The sequence below is a fragment of the Terrapene carolina genome, unplaced genomic scaffold, assembly GCF_002925995.2.
Source record: "Terrapene carolina triunguis isolate 2854851 unplaced genomic scaffold, T_m_triunguis-2.0 Scaffold789, whole genome shotgun sequence".
NCBI lineage: Eukaryota > Metazoa > Chordata > Testudines > Emydidae > Terrapene > Terrapene triunguis.
This window is the reverse complement of record NW_020665140.1, coordinates 6,275,415-6,291,646: the sequence shown is the minus strand read 5'-3', so window position 1 is coordinate 6,291,646 and position 16,232 is coordinate 6,275,415. Positions and strand designations below refer to the sequence as shown.

At 48.3% G+C, this 16,232-nt stretch overlaps 1 protein-coding gene across 3 annotated transcripts in view; it reads left to right on the top strand.

The window, feature by feature from the left end:
• Nucleotides 1–559: 559 nt before the first annotated feature.
• HERC3 (HECT and RLD domain containing E3 ubiquitin protein ligase 3) overlaps nucleotides 560–16,232 on the top strand; it is a 111,055-nt gene continuing 95,382 nt past the window's right edge. For all 3 annotated transcript variants that reach the window (XM_029913680.1, XM_029913679.1, XM_026660514.1), the window contains exon 1: nucleotides 560–782. The gene's annotated coding sequence lies outside the window, so the exon portion shown is untranslated. The remainder of the gene's footprint in view (nucleotides 783–16,232) is intronic.

Sequence of the window (16,232 nt, the reverse complement as noted above, 5' to 3'; positions counted from 1 at the left end):
TATCCTGGGACCAACACAGCCACAACTACACTGCGTAGTGCATGATTGTTTAATTACTGATTGTATCATAATGCATGTGCAGAAGGAGGGTGAATTTAGGTTGCACAGGCAACTTTAATGCTGGCCTTTCCTAACTGTAGAGTGCTTGACTTTGTGTCTTTTCACATATTTAATGGAAAAGATATATTATAATATTTATCACATGATTTCTCACTTTACCCCTGCGATATCAGCTCTGTGCATGCAGTCTCGGACTCCTGCGTGAATCCCAAACACTCTCATTTTGAAACCATAATGCTGCCTTTCCTCCTAGCATTTTATTTCACCCATTTAAAAGCCTAGGAGGAGATGCTGGAGCTCAGACCGTTTTCTATGTAGCTCCTCCCCACGTGCATGCGGAGCAGCCGCCCTATGAACATCGTCCCGCAGCCAGTGATACTGATGTCACTCCGTGCCCCCTGCACACTCCAGTTCTGCCAGGCTGAACAAATCGCTGTGTACCCTCGTCCTCCTCCCTCTCCTACCAAACCAGGCCTTAGCCCCACCCTTCCAGATCCCTTCTAGGACATGGCGATTGGTGCAGGCAGGAGAGTTTCTGGGGCCCCCATTGGACCGCTCGCCCTGCCAGTCACCGATGTCGGCCTGGCTGCTTCCTTGCTAGGGCTAGGGGGAAACTTCCTTATTATTGGTATTGTGGGTGACTCGCGGGGTAAGCCCGGCCCGAGCCAGAGGTGCAGCGCAGCTGGACGGAACGCGGGGAGCAGCTGCAGCCGCCGCAGGAGGTGAGTAGCGCTCGCTCGCTCGCTCGCAGCCAGTCCAGCCGGGCAGCCCTGCATGGCTGTGACCCCAGCTTGCTGCGGATTGCAGATCCCCCTGGCAGGCATCTTTGTCCTGGGCTGGGGGGACGGCAGAGCCGCCGCGCTCAGCTTTCCGGGGGGGTGGGCAGTGTTGGGAAGCTGTAACCAAGTCAGCCCCTCTAGGTCCTTTCCTCCCAAGCTAGCTCTCCTCCCCGGGGATTTCCCGTGTCGCCAGTGGATGTGGCTGCTGGGAGGGAGATAGGGAGATTATTGCTGGCTTTTATTAGCCAGAGATACAAGCAGGTTTGCCTGACTTTCCCCCTCCCCCTTGCACGTTTCTGTGCTGAAAGTGAAAAGGGCCAGGAAAAAGACCTCACCCAGTTCGGTATAGGCTGGGCTGTGCAAGGGACTAAACCAGCTCACTTTTCAGTGAGCCCACAGGGATTTGTGAGCTATGTACTCAGCTGCCGAGGAGAGCGAGCAAAGATCCTAACGCATGTAACCCATGGTAGGCGGCTTCTTGCAAGCGGCTCCTTCTCTTCTCTGCAGCCTACCAGGGTTAGCAGCATTAGCATCCAGGCTTTTCCTGGGAGATAGGGGGTGTGCATTCAAAGGACTTGTCTGGGTGGTGTGGGGTTTTCACGGCTCTCCCGGAATTGTGGTTTTTCTCACAACTCAGCTGATACACACAGCAAAGTGGGTAAGCAAGATTGACCATTTTTAGTAGCGAGGCAGCTGCAGAATTTGTCAAGATCCAAATGATCCACCCTGGATTTTATTTAGGGTAGATCTTACCTATCCGCCTTGTGTCTGATACCTCCAGGAATGTATGTAGAGGGATGTTGCTTAGTTAGGTCTTTATCCTTTTACCCATTTGAGCATTTTATTCTCTCCCTGTCCAGCTCTCTGTAGGGGGCAGAGACCAATTCTTAGTTTCATTTTGGTCTGATATTTTCAGAGATGCTAAGCAACCCCGACTCCCTCAGCCTCAGGAGCTCAGCGGCAGCATCTTTGAAAAGCAGACCACGTGTTCCAGCCAGCGCATGAGGCTTATATACCTTTGTGTGTGTGTGTGTGTGTGAGAGTGTGTGCAAGGCTCATCCAGGAACTCCCCCTGGGCTCTAGTATGAGGTCAAAGATAAACTGGCTTATGCTAATAGTGAGTGGGTCTGGGTGGTGACTTAGATATTTGGGTCTCCTATAGGAACTACAGTATAGTAGAGGAAAGTTAATACACTAGCCTACCTGTACATTGATAGAGAAGTGGCTTTTAATAAGAGGGTTTTTACATGCGGTTGCAAAAGTCTCAGGCACTATAAACGGATGTCCTAGGGTGTAGCTCTACAAAGGAGTATATTGTACTTCTGCGCACCTCAGTGGCATGTGTCTGCATACATGCAAAGAGTTTAAATTGTAATAGATGAAAAATTCATGCATCTAGAAAATCTTAAATCACTTTTAGCAGTTTAATGGCCTGTACAGTACCATTAAAGATACTCTAGAAAATTGCACAGGCAAGGATCCTGCAAGTGATTTTCACGCCTGTATAACTTTAGTCATGTGAGTAGCACCACTGACTTCAATGGGACTACTCTCCTGAGTAATGCTATGTGTTTGGCAAGATTGGGTCCTAATTCGATGTCCATTTGCATATGATTTATTTTTAAGAACAAAAATTGGCTTCCATCCAGCATATAAGGCATGGCAGATGTCCCAGAAAAATGGATTCTCAGAGTCTTTTAAATGCATTGTAAGCAATTTATTTGTGGCTGTGTTCCCCAAACAAAGAAGCACGTTCATTGACCCTCTAAAAGTCTAAAGCATATAGCTAGTGAATTCTCTCTGGGGTTCTAAATGACTAAAATAATCAGCTGAACTAGCATTTTGCTCTCTAAAGCATTTTCCCCATCCTAGTGATCATGATACTTAGGGTTTGTGTACACTACAAAATTAGGACAAGGAATGGTAGGTTGTCCTACAGCCACCGCAGTAATTATATTGGCTGTTGGTGTCCACACTGCCTTCCTGCCAGTGGTGCATGTCCTCACCAGGAGCATTTGCACTGACTGAAGTGGGGCATTGACAGCCAGAGTGTGGGGCACTGACAGCTGCGTGGGGCTCACATCTGGAGTCCCCCCACCCTGGGGCTGACAGCCAGAGCCAGAGAGGAAATGTGAAATAATAGCAGCAGTGAAACTGACAAGAATGTCAATTTCACTGCTGGTAGGCTCCCTGCTGTGAAATTGAGCCCCCTGTGGGGCTCATAGCTCTCCACTGTGTGTGTGGGGGGGACGGCGCTCCCTGGCTCAAAACTCCAGCTGTTAGCCAGGGGGCAGGCTCACAGCTTGGGTTATCAGCCCTGGGTGGGGAGAGGAGGGGATCCGGCTGTGAGCCCCACATGGAGTTGACAGCCTACAGGTGATGTAAGTAATGCAGTGTCTACACAGACACTGTGTCACCCTAACTGCATCGACCTAAGCACTACGCCTCTCGTGGAGGTGGAGTTATTAAGTCGATGTAGTGGGCGACTTACGTTGGCTGGAGCACCATTGTAGTGTAGACACTTACAGAGTTAGGTCGACATAAGCTACCTTATGTCGACCTAACACTGTAGTGTAGACCAGGCCTAAATCTTGTACCCAATCTCTTGAATGCTGGGTGTCTGAGTATGACTAGACAGTAAAACACCCCCAGGGAAACTGATTCCCTTTGGCAATCTCACACTAGTGGGAATAAGTGCTGTGGCCAGAATGCCTTGTGTTATTGTATGTTGAATTCCCCCCCCCACTCCCCCCCAGTAATCCAGCCTTTACGTGGTGTAAGAGTGGGGGCTGTAGGCTCACTAGTGGAGACATGCTCTCAGACTAGTAGATAAGGGCATCATCCTGGAGGGTGCTAAGTGCTGTGGAGGAGTTCTGAGCATCCTCCGCGTTTATTAAAGAACAGGAATGAGGGTGCTCGGTGTCCTTTAAGAAGCATTTGTACATTGCAGGATCATGTCCAGGCATCATGTGCTGTATGCTGTCTCCAAGAAATGAGATGAGACATAAATCGATGATGCCGATATTTTCAAGATGTGCCCATGTAACTGAAATGATGATGCTGTTGTCATCTTGACCCTCCCCTTGTGCCTGCTCATGAACCTCACTTGTTGTGTTGAATTTAGATTGGGTGCTCCGTGAAGCCAAAGGCATGTGTCTGCCTTTGAAAATGACAGAGCTAACTCAGAGAGACCTCCACTGGAACATTACTGCAGGTCTTAGGCCAAGAGCAACAAGTAAATGAGCCGTCCCCAGGTTGGTCTCCCAGGCGGACACCTTGGGGAGCCCCCTTAGCTATTCTGTTGATGCTGAGGCTTGTGATTATGTAGGTGTCAGAAGCTCTCTGAGGACTCAATGAGACTTCACTTAAAAGTGTGTTAGTGCTCCTACCTGATCAGCTGGCAGGGTTGTCAGTGGAAAAAATGTGAAGCAGTTCCTCCGTCTCACCTGGCCCATCCTCCAGAGACTGAGAACCCTCCTGGTGTGGAGAGCAAAAGAAATTGGAATTGGGTGTTGTACCTGGATCTCCTGCAGGCCAGGGCAAAGGTGGTCCCAAGGCGATCATCTGACCCATTCACTCACCCTCCACTTCTTCACATTGCCAAAGACTCACATCCCAAAATTTTAAGAAGTTGACTGGATTTTTATTTCCGTAGTCCAGTGATTTCAACTTTATTTTCAGTACCAGTTTCCCCTTTCAGCCCTGTTAGCCCCATAAATAGGTGTCCGTGTAGTGGCACCGTGCTTCTGGGATGTAGTCACATTCTTTTTTCCCCTTTATATACTAGATGTTAAAAAGGACACTGTCCTCTTGAGGGCTACAAAATAGGGATTAGGAAGATTTTTGTTTGAATTGTCCCACGTGCTGAGGATACTTTGCTTGTACATCAGAAGTGAAGGTGCCGTGCATTCTGTCACACGTGGAACTGTTCTTGTAAGCCTTGCACTTTTTTGCTGCCTGTCCTGATTTAGCTCAAACGTCGAGTTGTAGCAAAATGAGGGTCGCTAGGACAAGAATTATTTCCGTTAGGAGAAAAAACATTGGACTAGGGGCTTAGTGAAGGGACCGTTTGGTAAATTCTGTAATTATTGGGGCAGTGTCAGTAGAAGAAGCACATTAGTTACCACTGCAGTCCTGTGAACAACAATGAAGGAAAAGTTTATTTGTTCATGCTCCGCCAATTGGCAGACATCAGTGTTTTGGGAGCGCTCAGCATTGAGCATTGTTTGTTGTGAGTACAGTACCGTGTTTACTTTAACTCACTTTCCCAGAGATGGTGTGGTTCTAGCAATAGCTTTTGCTTCTAGCTCTTGAGGTTGGTTGGAACAATAAGTTCCTATAATCACATGAGGAGGCTATTAGGTGCCGTGCTGGTAAAAAGAGCTACCTATGTTTGTTTAGTTAGATGCAGTGTTGTGTAGGACAAAAAGGTGTTAGTGTCCTATGACTACAGGGGTGGTAATGGGCCACTTCGTCTTAAGTGGTTCCTTAGAATACGTGTTAACTACTTGTGCTAAACCAGGGGTGGGAAACTTTTTGGCCCGGAGGGCCACATCTGGGTATGGAAATTGTATGGTGGGCCATGAATGCTCACGACATTGGGGGTTGGGGTGCAAGAGGGGGTGAGGGCTCCGGCTGGGGGTGCGGGCTCTGGGGTGAGGCCAGAAATGAGGAGTTCAGGATGCGGGAAGGGGCTCTGGGCTGGGGTAGGGGGTTGGGGTGCAGGTGTGAGGTCTCCGGCTGGGGGTGCAGGCTCTGGGGTGCAGGAGGGTGGGACCAAGGGGTTCAGAGGGCGGGAGGGGATCAGGGCTGGGGCAGGGGGTTGGGGCGCTGGAGAGGGTCAGCGGTGCAGGCTCCGCTTACCTCAAGCAGCTCCCAGAAGCAGTGGCATGTCCCCTCTCCGGCTACCCCATCTGCAGGTGCTGCCCCGGCAGCTCCCATTGGCCGTGGTTGCCGGCCAATGGGAGCTGCGGGGGCGGCGCTTGGAGCAGGGCTGCGTGCGGAGCCCCCTGGCTGCCCCTACGTGTAGGAGCCAGAAGGGGGACATGCCACTGCTTCCGGGAGCTGTGCGGAGCCATGGCACATTCGGAGCGGGGCAAACCTCAGACCCCGCTTTCCGGCAGGAGCTCGAGGGACGGATTAAAATGTCTGAAGGGCCGAATGTGGCCCCAGGGCTGTAGTTTGCCCACCCATGTGCTAAACTGTTCAACCTTGTATTTAGGTGGACACACTGAGTACCTTTCCCAGACCTGCAGGAGAGCTCTGTGTAGCTCAAAAGCTTGTCTCTCTCACCAAAAGAAGTTGGTCCAATTAAAAGATATCACCTCACCCACCTTGTCTCTCTATTTAATTCAGTTATGTCTACACTGCACTTTGGTTGGTAAAACTTTTGTCTGCTGACCGACAAAAGTTTTACCCACGAAAAGCACCAGTGGGAGACACACTCCCACCGACAAAGCTACCGCCCCTCATTGGGGGTGGTTTTATTTTGCTAGCAGGAGAGCGGCTACACGGGAGACTTTACAGCGGCACCGCTGTGCTGCTCTAAGGTATGTAGTATAGACATAGCCTTAGAATCAGTGTAACTTGTACTGGTAATCCTGTAAATCAGTTCTTTCCTCACCTAAATCAAATGCAGCATGTCCTTCAGTTTTGGGCAGAGGATAGGTGGCAGCCTCCTGGCTCTCCCATCCAATAAGGCCCTCCTCAAAATATTCTGTGCAGCAAGGGATTTTCCTCTTTGTTATTGTGCTGCACACACCCCACTGAAGAATTACTTTTGGAAGGTTGGTATTTGCAGATGTCTCTTCCTGGCTTAGCATTGGAGAGTCTCTGCAAACAAACTGATCTGCTGCAATACAACCATTCTAATCTGTAGATGTTAATACAGATCCCACATTGAGGTGGTTGTGTTCAGATTTACATGTCAGGTTCCATTGAAAATCAGTGAGGAACACAGTGGGCGTGTGCTGTGGTTGGACTGGTCAAAGGTCTTTGATCTTGCAGATTCTGGCCCAATTTACAAAAGGGACTAGTGACTTTATTAATTAATGGAGTTGCCAATGGGATGCTGTTGTGGGAAAAGCAAATGTCATTCTGGGGTGTATTGTTTATAATGGCCATACTGGGTCAGACCAATGGTCCATCTAGCCCAGTATTCTGTCTTCCCACAGTGGCCAATGCCAGGTGCCCCAGAGGGAATGAACAGAACAGGGGATGGATCACTCAATAATTTCCCTATTGTCCATCCCAGCATCTGGCAGTCAGAGGCTTATTACCAGGCGTGTTGTATGTAAGACATGGGTGGCAATTGTTAAGCTCTACTCGGCACTGGTGAGCCTCAGTTGGAGTATTGTACGCGTCCCTCCTCCCTTAACGTGCTTGGCCCCTCTCCCCGGCAGCTGAGCCCGGGCCTGGAGTGAGCCACCGCTGCCTCCCAGCCAAGCTCTCTCAGACAGGAGCAGCTCTGTCTCACTCCCCACCTGGCTGCCAGGGAGAGTGGCCAAACATGCCAGGGGGAGGCGCAGGGAGAGAAGGACAGAGCCCCTCTCCCTCCCCACCAGGCCAATCTGGGGGGGCACTTGACCCCACATGCCCCCCCCACATGTTGCCTCTGCCACCTTAGACAATTTTGGGGGCTTTCACTTCCACAGGATGGCACCTCTGGAAAAATCAGATTCCATTTCCCAGGGGTGTCTCAAGTTGGGCTCCCATAATGACTAGTCACTTTTGAAAACTTAGGCATATATATATATATATATATATTTTCCCTTTACCTATTGCCTGTCCTTTAAGATTTCCACATGGTGGCCATCAGGATAAAGGCTTGTCTGCACTACAGAATTAAGTCGACTTAAGTTACATTGACGATCATAAGCCGCTTTAATTACATTGGTTGTGCACGTCCACACAACGCTCCTTGTATCAGCGAAGCGTGTCCCAGTCGTTGCTCTTGCATCGACAGAGAGAGAGTTGCATTATGGGTAGCTATCCCACTGTACAACTCGCCACCCTCTGTCACCCTCTGCCTCTGGGAGCTCTGGGAATGGATTGTGATGCATCATGGGGGGGCATGTTCACCATCCCATGATGCATTTATTTCCATCCCATCATTCCATGGGCTTCCAAATTCGTTTAGTGCCGTTTTTCAACAGCCCTTGTAAACTGTGCACCCGCCATCTCTGTCTAACAGCATGGATCCTGAGTTGCTGACCATTGTGGTGATGAACGTTATGAACACAACACGGCTGGTCCTGCATTATTTCATGAGCTGCGAAACAGAGAATGACTCGGTGGTGCCTGCCCTGCTGGCTGCCATGGAAACAAATAATTCAAGATTGCTGCTGGCATTCACGGAACAGCTGCACGCGGTGGACCGTCGGTACTGGGCTCGGGAAACAAGCACTGAGTGGTGGGATCGCATCGTGATGCATGTCTGGGATGATGAGCAGTGGCTGCAGAACTTTCGGATGCGCAAATCCACCTTCCTGGAACTGTGTGCGGAGCTCGCCCCAGCACTGCGGCGCAAGGATACCAGAATGAGAGCTGCCCTCACTGTTGAAAAGCGAGTGGCGATCGCTGTGTGGAAGCTGGCAACTCCAGACTGCTACCGGTCAGTCGCAAAGCAGTTTGGAGTTGGAAAGTCCACTGTGGGGGCTGTGGTAATGCAAGTGTGTAGGGCCATTAATCGCCTCCTGCTACGAAGGACTGTGACTCTTGGTAATGTGCAGGAAATAATTGATGGCTTTGAGGCAATGGGATTTCCTAACTGTGGAGGGGCAATAGATGGAACTCATATCCCAATTTTGGCCCCAGACCATCTTGCGAGGGAGTATATCAACCGAAAGGGCTACTTTTCTATGGTCTTGCAGGCGCTGGTGGATCACCGGGGCCGTTTCACTGACATCAACGCAGGGCGGTCAGGGAAGGTGCATGATGCACACATTTTTCAGAACACTGGACTGTATAGAAAGCTGCATTCTGGGACGTTCTTTCCAGACCAGAAGATTCCAATGGGGGATGTTGAAATGCCCATAGTGATCCTGGGAGACCCCGCCTATCCCTTGCTGCCATGGCTCATGAAGCCTTACACTGGGAAACTAGACAGCAGCAAGGAGCGCTTCAACAACAGACTCAGCAGGTGCCGAATGACCGTTGAACATGCCTTTGGCCGATTAAAAGGTCGTTGGCGCTGCCTTTTTGGCCGGTTAGACCTCGATGAGGAAAATATTCCCATGGTCATTGCGGCATGCTGTATTCTGCATAATATTTGTGAAGTGAAGGGGGAAAAGTTTCCCCAGGAGTGGAGCGCTGAAGTTGAACGGCTGGCTGCTGATTTTGAGCAGCCAGATACCAGGGCAATTAGAGGGGCACAGTGTGTGGCTATTCAAATCAGGGAGGCCTTGAAAGAGCATTTTGACCATGATTCCCAGTAATGTGTCTAAGCATTTGGCCAGGCACTGTTTACTTGCTGCCTTGAATGGTCCCTGTAGTGCTTGCTTCCTGAGCTTTAATTGTAGTGAGCAAATGTTCCTGCCTTTAGCCACTGTGTTTAAATGTTAGCACCGACTAACGTGTGTATGACACAAATAAAAAGTCAGTTTGTATCAAAGAAGAAAGTTTAATAACAGGACAAAACACATTTTTTTTGTCAAACTAGGGACATGGAAATGAGGAACAGTCTCGGTTACGGCTCTCACAGCTGAGTGTAACTCCAACTTTCACTGTGAAACCAGTCCCTAGGGGTGGAGTGCAAGGCGTACTGTGAGGGACCGGGAACATGCGTAGAATGTGGTGGGGAGTTTGGGGAGGAATGGAGTTCTGTATTAGCTGCAGGGGGACTTGTGCATGGATGTGCTCTGACTGCAGTGTGATGAGGGACTTGAGCATCTCTGTCTGGTCCTCCAATAGCTTCATCTTCTGCCCCTGCCCATCTCTCCTTTCCAGGGTATCCATCCTGAGTTTTTCATTAATTGTCTCCCTCCACACTCTTGTTTCATTATGTGCTGCATCTGTTGACTGCAGCACTTCATGAAACATATCCTCCTTACCCTTCTTAGTTCGCCGCCTTATCTTATGGTGGCGCTTCACCGGTGTGGAGGAGTGGGTCCTCAAGGGCACATCTGCAGAAGCCAAAGAAATAATGAACAGCGACAGTACGAGAGTATTGTGAGTGTGCTCACAGCTGTGAATTATAACATTTACACACACCTCTTTCTCACTGTCCCTTGGGGAGCACACGGGTCAGCGCAAGTCCCAAATACGGTGAGTTCGGCAGGAGGCACAGGGGAGAATTGGGAAGAATGGACTAAGGGTCTGGGTGGTTTCCGAAGGGAGTAACTAGAAGCCCCAAGGGAGACTTTTCTGAATATTGGTACCGTTTTCCACAGGCTAGGTTAATCGAACCCGATATCTTACTCCTAAGGGTAACCTAGGATGCAAGGGTACATCTCCTGCTTGCGTGTGGCTTCAGACCAGCTCTGTATGCTGCTCGCCTGTGTGCCGCTCTGGTCCCTGCAGAAATTATTGTCACGTGGGGCGGCAAATTTTCGTACAGCAAGGGGGAGAAACAAGGCAGCTCTGCCAAGGAATTTTTGGGAGAGGATTGCAGAATACCTACAGGAAAGTTTCCTGGACATCTCTATGGAGGATTCCTGGGACATCTCGGTGCATGTTAACAAACTTTTCTGCCGGGCCCCCACTGTGTAGATGCACAGGCTCTGCTGCATGTCCCTTTCATGCCCCTTCTTCTGCATGCCACTAGCAATCAGCCCGTAGGTATCAAAGTTCCTACAGCTGGAGCGAAGCTACGACCTCATAAACCAGGGATGGGCAAACTATGACCCGCGGGCCAGATCGAGCCCGTGGAATTGCCACCCCCATGGCGCCATGAGCCCCGCGCCGCTCCTGGAAGCGGCCGGCGCCACGTCCCTGCGACCCCTGGGGGAGCGGGAGCAGAGGGCTCCACATATTGCCCTCGCCTGCAGGCACCGCCCCCCGCAGCTCCCATTGGCCGGGAACGGGGAACCTCGGCCAATGGGAGCTTGGGGGGAGGTATCCACAGGCAAGAGCAGTGCGCGGAGCCCTCTGTGCCCCCTCTACCAGGGGCCGCAGGGACGTGGTGCCGGCCGCTTCCGGGAGCGGCACAGGGCCAGGGCAGGCTCCCTGCATGCCTGGTGTGCGTCGCTGCCACCCCGGAGCTGCCCCAGGTAAGCGGCGCTGGGCCGGAGCCCCACCCCAACTCTCTACCCTGAGCTCCCTGCTGCACCCCGCACCTCTCCTGCACCCCAACCCCCTGCCCTGAGCCCCCTCCCTCACTTCTCCCTGCACCCCTGCCCTGAGCCCCCTCCTGCACTTTGCACCTCCTCCTGCACCCCAACCTGCTTCCCTGAGCCCCCTTGTACATCCTGCACCCCTCCTCTGCCCCAACCCCTTGCCCTGAGCCCCTTCGTGTACACTGCACCCCCTCCCATACCCCACACTTCCTCCCGCACCCCAGCCCCCTACCCCAGTCCTACATTCATGGCCCTGCACGGAATTTCCCCACCCACCCTCAGGCCAAAAAGTTTGTTCACCCCTGCCATAGACCCAGCAGATCCAACAGCTCCGGTGTTCTCCATGCGGGAGTGCGTTTATTGTGGAAAGCTGGCATGGTCTGCTGGGAAGGTTGCTGTGTGCACGGTCCATGCAGAGAAAACAGGAAGAGGAATTTCAAAAATTCCCAGGCTTCAAAAGGGGGAGGGGCGCATACCTATGTACTTTCAGGGCATGGAGTTCAAACTGCTGACCAGAGCAGTCAGGATGGGCATTGTGGGACACAGGGCCATTCTTAGGCATACGCAGAATACGGGGCTGCCCAGGGCACCTGAAAATTTGGGGCACTACTGGTTCTTAGTGTCCACCCTCCCAGCTCTTCCTATCCCTGTTCTGACCCTTCCTGCAGGCTCCCACAGCTGGCTGCTGCGGCCTGATGACTCTTACTCCGGAGGGGAACTAGTAACTTAAAAGTGAAAAAGCCTCCAGCCTGCTAGACCTATTAGCACAACATTGAAACTGTTAAAGGGCCTTTCAAGTGGTAATAAAGCCATTTAACACGCATTTGCCAACCCCCAGGTATATACTGTCAGTTTCTGAATTTACTGAGCAAAACAGTTGTGCATGACTGTAATACTCTGTGAGCTGAGGGGTGAAAACATTATTTACTCAGAACATGTTAGTCTACAGGACCTTAGTTTAAAATTTGCTTTAAAATATTTCATTAGTGAGTTGGCGAAGATTATAAAATCACATCGCTAAAAAATCCTTGCATAGATTTTTAGATGCACAATCATCTTTAGCCTTAAATGCTTGGATCTTCAGACATATAGTTTTTTAAATAAATCCTTCAAAAGATCACCCTTATCTAAAGTACACATTTTAATTTTAATTACTATAGTAAAAAAAACTTGCTTCCAAAGTCTTCCTGTCCTTTCTGTCCATCCCTTTCTCCCTTTACCCCCCCCCCCCCCCCCCCTGTTGAAGAGAGCCCTTAAAGAGACAACACCTCTTTCTTCCAGGTAGCTGGACAGAGTTTCCCTTTCTTTACTTCTGACTATCTGATGAACTAGTTTTAAGAGAACCCTCCAGCAAAATCAGTACCTAGTAAGATATAAAATCCTTTGTTATACCTAAAATCTTTGGAAACATATTTTTTAAAGTTGGTGAAATGTCATAAACATGTCTGTTGTTATGGAGATCACACAAAGTAAATTAGTGTTCCCTTTTTCTAAAAGCAATGAACATTGTTATGAACACACTAAACCTCTGTGACTGATTAATTTAAAACAATGTCTTTGTTTCAGTGAGTTAAATATGTAATAATCTGGAATGATTATTTTACGAAGGCTTAAGAGTACATTTAAAATATAAAATCAGCTTAGAAATACTGATTAAGAAAATGTAAAACAGAGAAGAGCTGCATCATGTATTCCATAATATGTAATGTTGTAATCAGCAAGACAGCTGATTCGTCCTTACTACAAAGTTTTTGCAAATAAATCTCTGACAAACTTCTGGGCATATCAAAAAACCTGTGACCGACATTTTTTATTCCCAAGTTTAGTGCTTTTAATTAGGTACCTTCTACATGTCCGGTCTTCACCATTTGGCATGCAGTGGAAAAGAGTCTCCATTTTCTTTAGAAAGAAATTGCAGAAGAGTGTTTTTTTCAAATGTCATTTGCTTCATTTGGGTTCAGGGATTTGGCTGGAAGGGGTTGAGCAGGGTGGGGGAGGGAAGAGAGGAGGGAGACAGTGGGAAGAGGGCGGGTCCGGGGCAGAGTGGGGCGGGGTCTGGGGTAGAGCAGGGGTGGAGTATGGGCGGGGCCACAGGCAGAAGAGGTGGGCTGGGGAGCTAACCTCCCCAAGTAGTAGCTTCACTGACCGCCCATCAGGGTGGATTTGATATAAATCAAATTGATTTAAATCACTAGTCAGGAAGACTCAATTTAATCATGGATTTCTATATAAAAGTGCATTTCTTGTTGCTTGTTATAACCTTAATACATATTCTTCACAACTCAGAGGTAGATGTAGGTTTCATTTCTAGAAGGTACTCATTATACATTTTTAAAGTGATTTATTTTGAAAACCTTTCAGATTAGTTTTACAGCTATATCAGAAAATGAATGATTGATTGGTTATTTCATTTACCAAAGGTAATTGAAGCAGATATTTATGAAGTTGTTGGGGGGTGAACTATCTCCAATTCAACAGGTTAATCATTAATATTTGGAGGATTTTCTTGCCATGTTGTATTAGGAGGAGAACATCATCAGACAGACATTTAAACTGTTTTATTTAACTAAAACAACAATGTTATGTATTCTGGATTTTTTTTCTTCAACAGCAAACATATAATATTTTAACAAAACAAGCATATTAATTTTTTAATTTAGTTAAACATTCAAGTTTTTTAAAATCAGGTTTGTTTTTGTTAAAATTGTTTTTAACTAAAATAGTTAAATGAAATATTTAAAAAACAAAACAAAAATTAAATCGATTCTGTCAGTCAGGTCAACATGAGAAACTTAAAATATTGGCTTCTGCAGCTAACTCAGTCATCTTCACCTTCATTTTCCTGTTTGTTCATAACCTGGAAAAGAAAAACAAGTTTTCCTGCTTTTTCAGGTCCCAAACGATTTCTCAATTTGGAATGAATTAGTCCAAAGGAAGAAAATATTCTTTCTACACTGGCAGAAGAAGCTACTGCTGTTAAAAGTGAGATTATCACTTCAACAGTCTCTGAATCCGAGTGCTTAAGTGACTTCCACCAGTTCATTGGTGTGACTTTCTTTAAAACATCATCAGCAAACATATTTCTTGAATTATTCGCCCTTAGCGCTGAAGTTTATTATAGTTGGCATTATGGAGGGATGATTTCTGGATGTCCATGTTATAGCCAACTCCTCTTCTTCAGCAGTTAAGGTACCGAGGTATTGAGAGTACCTGGTACTGAGTATTGAGAATAGTTGCAAGAAAATGAGCTGGAGACAGTGCTTGTCCCATTTGTTTTTTTAATGCTTGTAATTTAACTCTGTCATTGCATGTTTCTCTTTTTAAGATCTCACTCAGTTCCTTCCAAATTTCAGCAGTGTCAGCAATAAAACAGCTATTTCCCTGCATTTTGTTCAAGGCTACAGAAATAGGCTTCAGAGTACTCAGCATGTGTTCAACATTTCTCTGAAGCCCAATGTTGAGAACTTTGGCTGTGACAGTGCCATCTATTTTTTCACGATTTTGTTCACAAACTGTCATCAGATTAGGCCAGTTCTTGAGATAGTGCTCAAAACAGTCCACTACTCCAGTGGTTCTCAAACTCGGGCCGCCGTTTGTTCAGGGAAAGCCCCTGGCAGGCCGGGCCGGTTTGTTTACCTGCCGCGTCCGCAGGTTCGGCCTATCGCAGCTCCCAGTGGCCGCGGTTCGCCGCTCCAGGCCAATGGGAGCTGCAGGAAGCGGTGCGGGCTGAGGGATGTGTGTCCAATTAGGGTGACATAACCAACCGCAGGTCTATGCTGGTGCTGCGTCACTCTAACTGTGTCGCAAAAAGCTCTGAGCCGCTCGTCGAGGCGGTTTTATTATGTCAGCTTAGCAGGGGAGGAGCATTTCGGTGCGGTCACCTCCATTGTTTTGTCGACACAAGCTGACTTTTGTCGACAAAACTGTGTTGTGTAGACAAGGCCAAAGTTTTTTAATAGAGCTTTCAAGATAACATGAAGTTTCCACTCACTACATTAATAGCAAGGAAGAGTAAAAACCTTAAATAGAATCGACAGTGGAGCAGGAAGCCTCCATTTTGAGTCTTGTGGATAAGTATACAGGAAACACTGCGCCCATTTGAACATATGACACACAAAACTTGCAGCATTCTTGCATAATGCATTTATAAAAAACAAAGACTTTTAACTTAAACTTTAAAATGCACAATGTCTTAGAAATAAAGCAGTAACAGACCGGGACTCACAGGACCTTTGGAAAATCTTCTGATTTGTCATTCTTTCAAATAGATGCTGCATTTGTGTCTTGTTCTGCTTCCTGCAAATATAGCACTTCCTGGGAAGTGTCAGTAAAAAAGCCTGAGAGACACAAAGGTGCCCTTTGCAGTTATGGAGATAATGAAACAGATCTTCCTAAAAACTGTTTAGAAAACTCATGTTTGTGGTCAGTTATACCACCATGCTTTCAAAAGTTATACCACCAGCACACAGCATCTCCCATTGTTTTCAGTAGGAGCTGCTGGTTCTTCTGCACTTGAAAATCTGGCCACTTAATTTATGGGGCTAAATGGGGACTGAGGCCCTTTGAAAATCTGGACTCTAGTTTGTATTTATATTACAAGGGTTCCCAAACTTTTTCATTGCATGGATCCTGTTTTAAGAGAGGGTCTTGGGGGCCACATTCCCTCCAATTGTCAATCACTTACCATCCCTGTGGCAACTCCTGCAATTGCTTACATGGAAAATTAAATTAGGGGAAATAATTGTTCAATCTATTTTTAACTTTAGCAGCTGGAAACAAGATAGCCAGCTCTCCCCAAACCATAGCCCTGCAACTCTTGGGGAGGGGTGTGTGCAGGGCCGGTGCTACCATTTAGGCAAACTAGGCGGTTGCCTAGGGTGCCAAGATTTGGGGGTGCCAAAAAGCGGTGCCCCCAATTTTTTTTTTACAGCGTTCCTACGCCCCCTCCCCGAGCACGTGGTCACCGCTCCACTTCTCCCGCCTCCCAGGCTTGCAGCGCCAATCAGCTGTTTGGCGCCACAAGCCTGGGAGGGGAAGAGAATTAGAACGGGGGCGGCATGCTCGGAGAGGAGGCGGAGCAGAGGTGAGCTGGGGTGGGGAGCTGCCGCGGGGGGGGGGG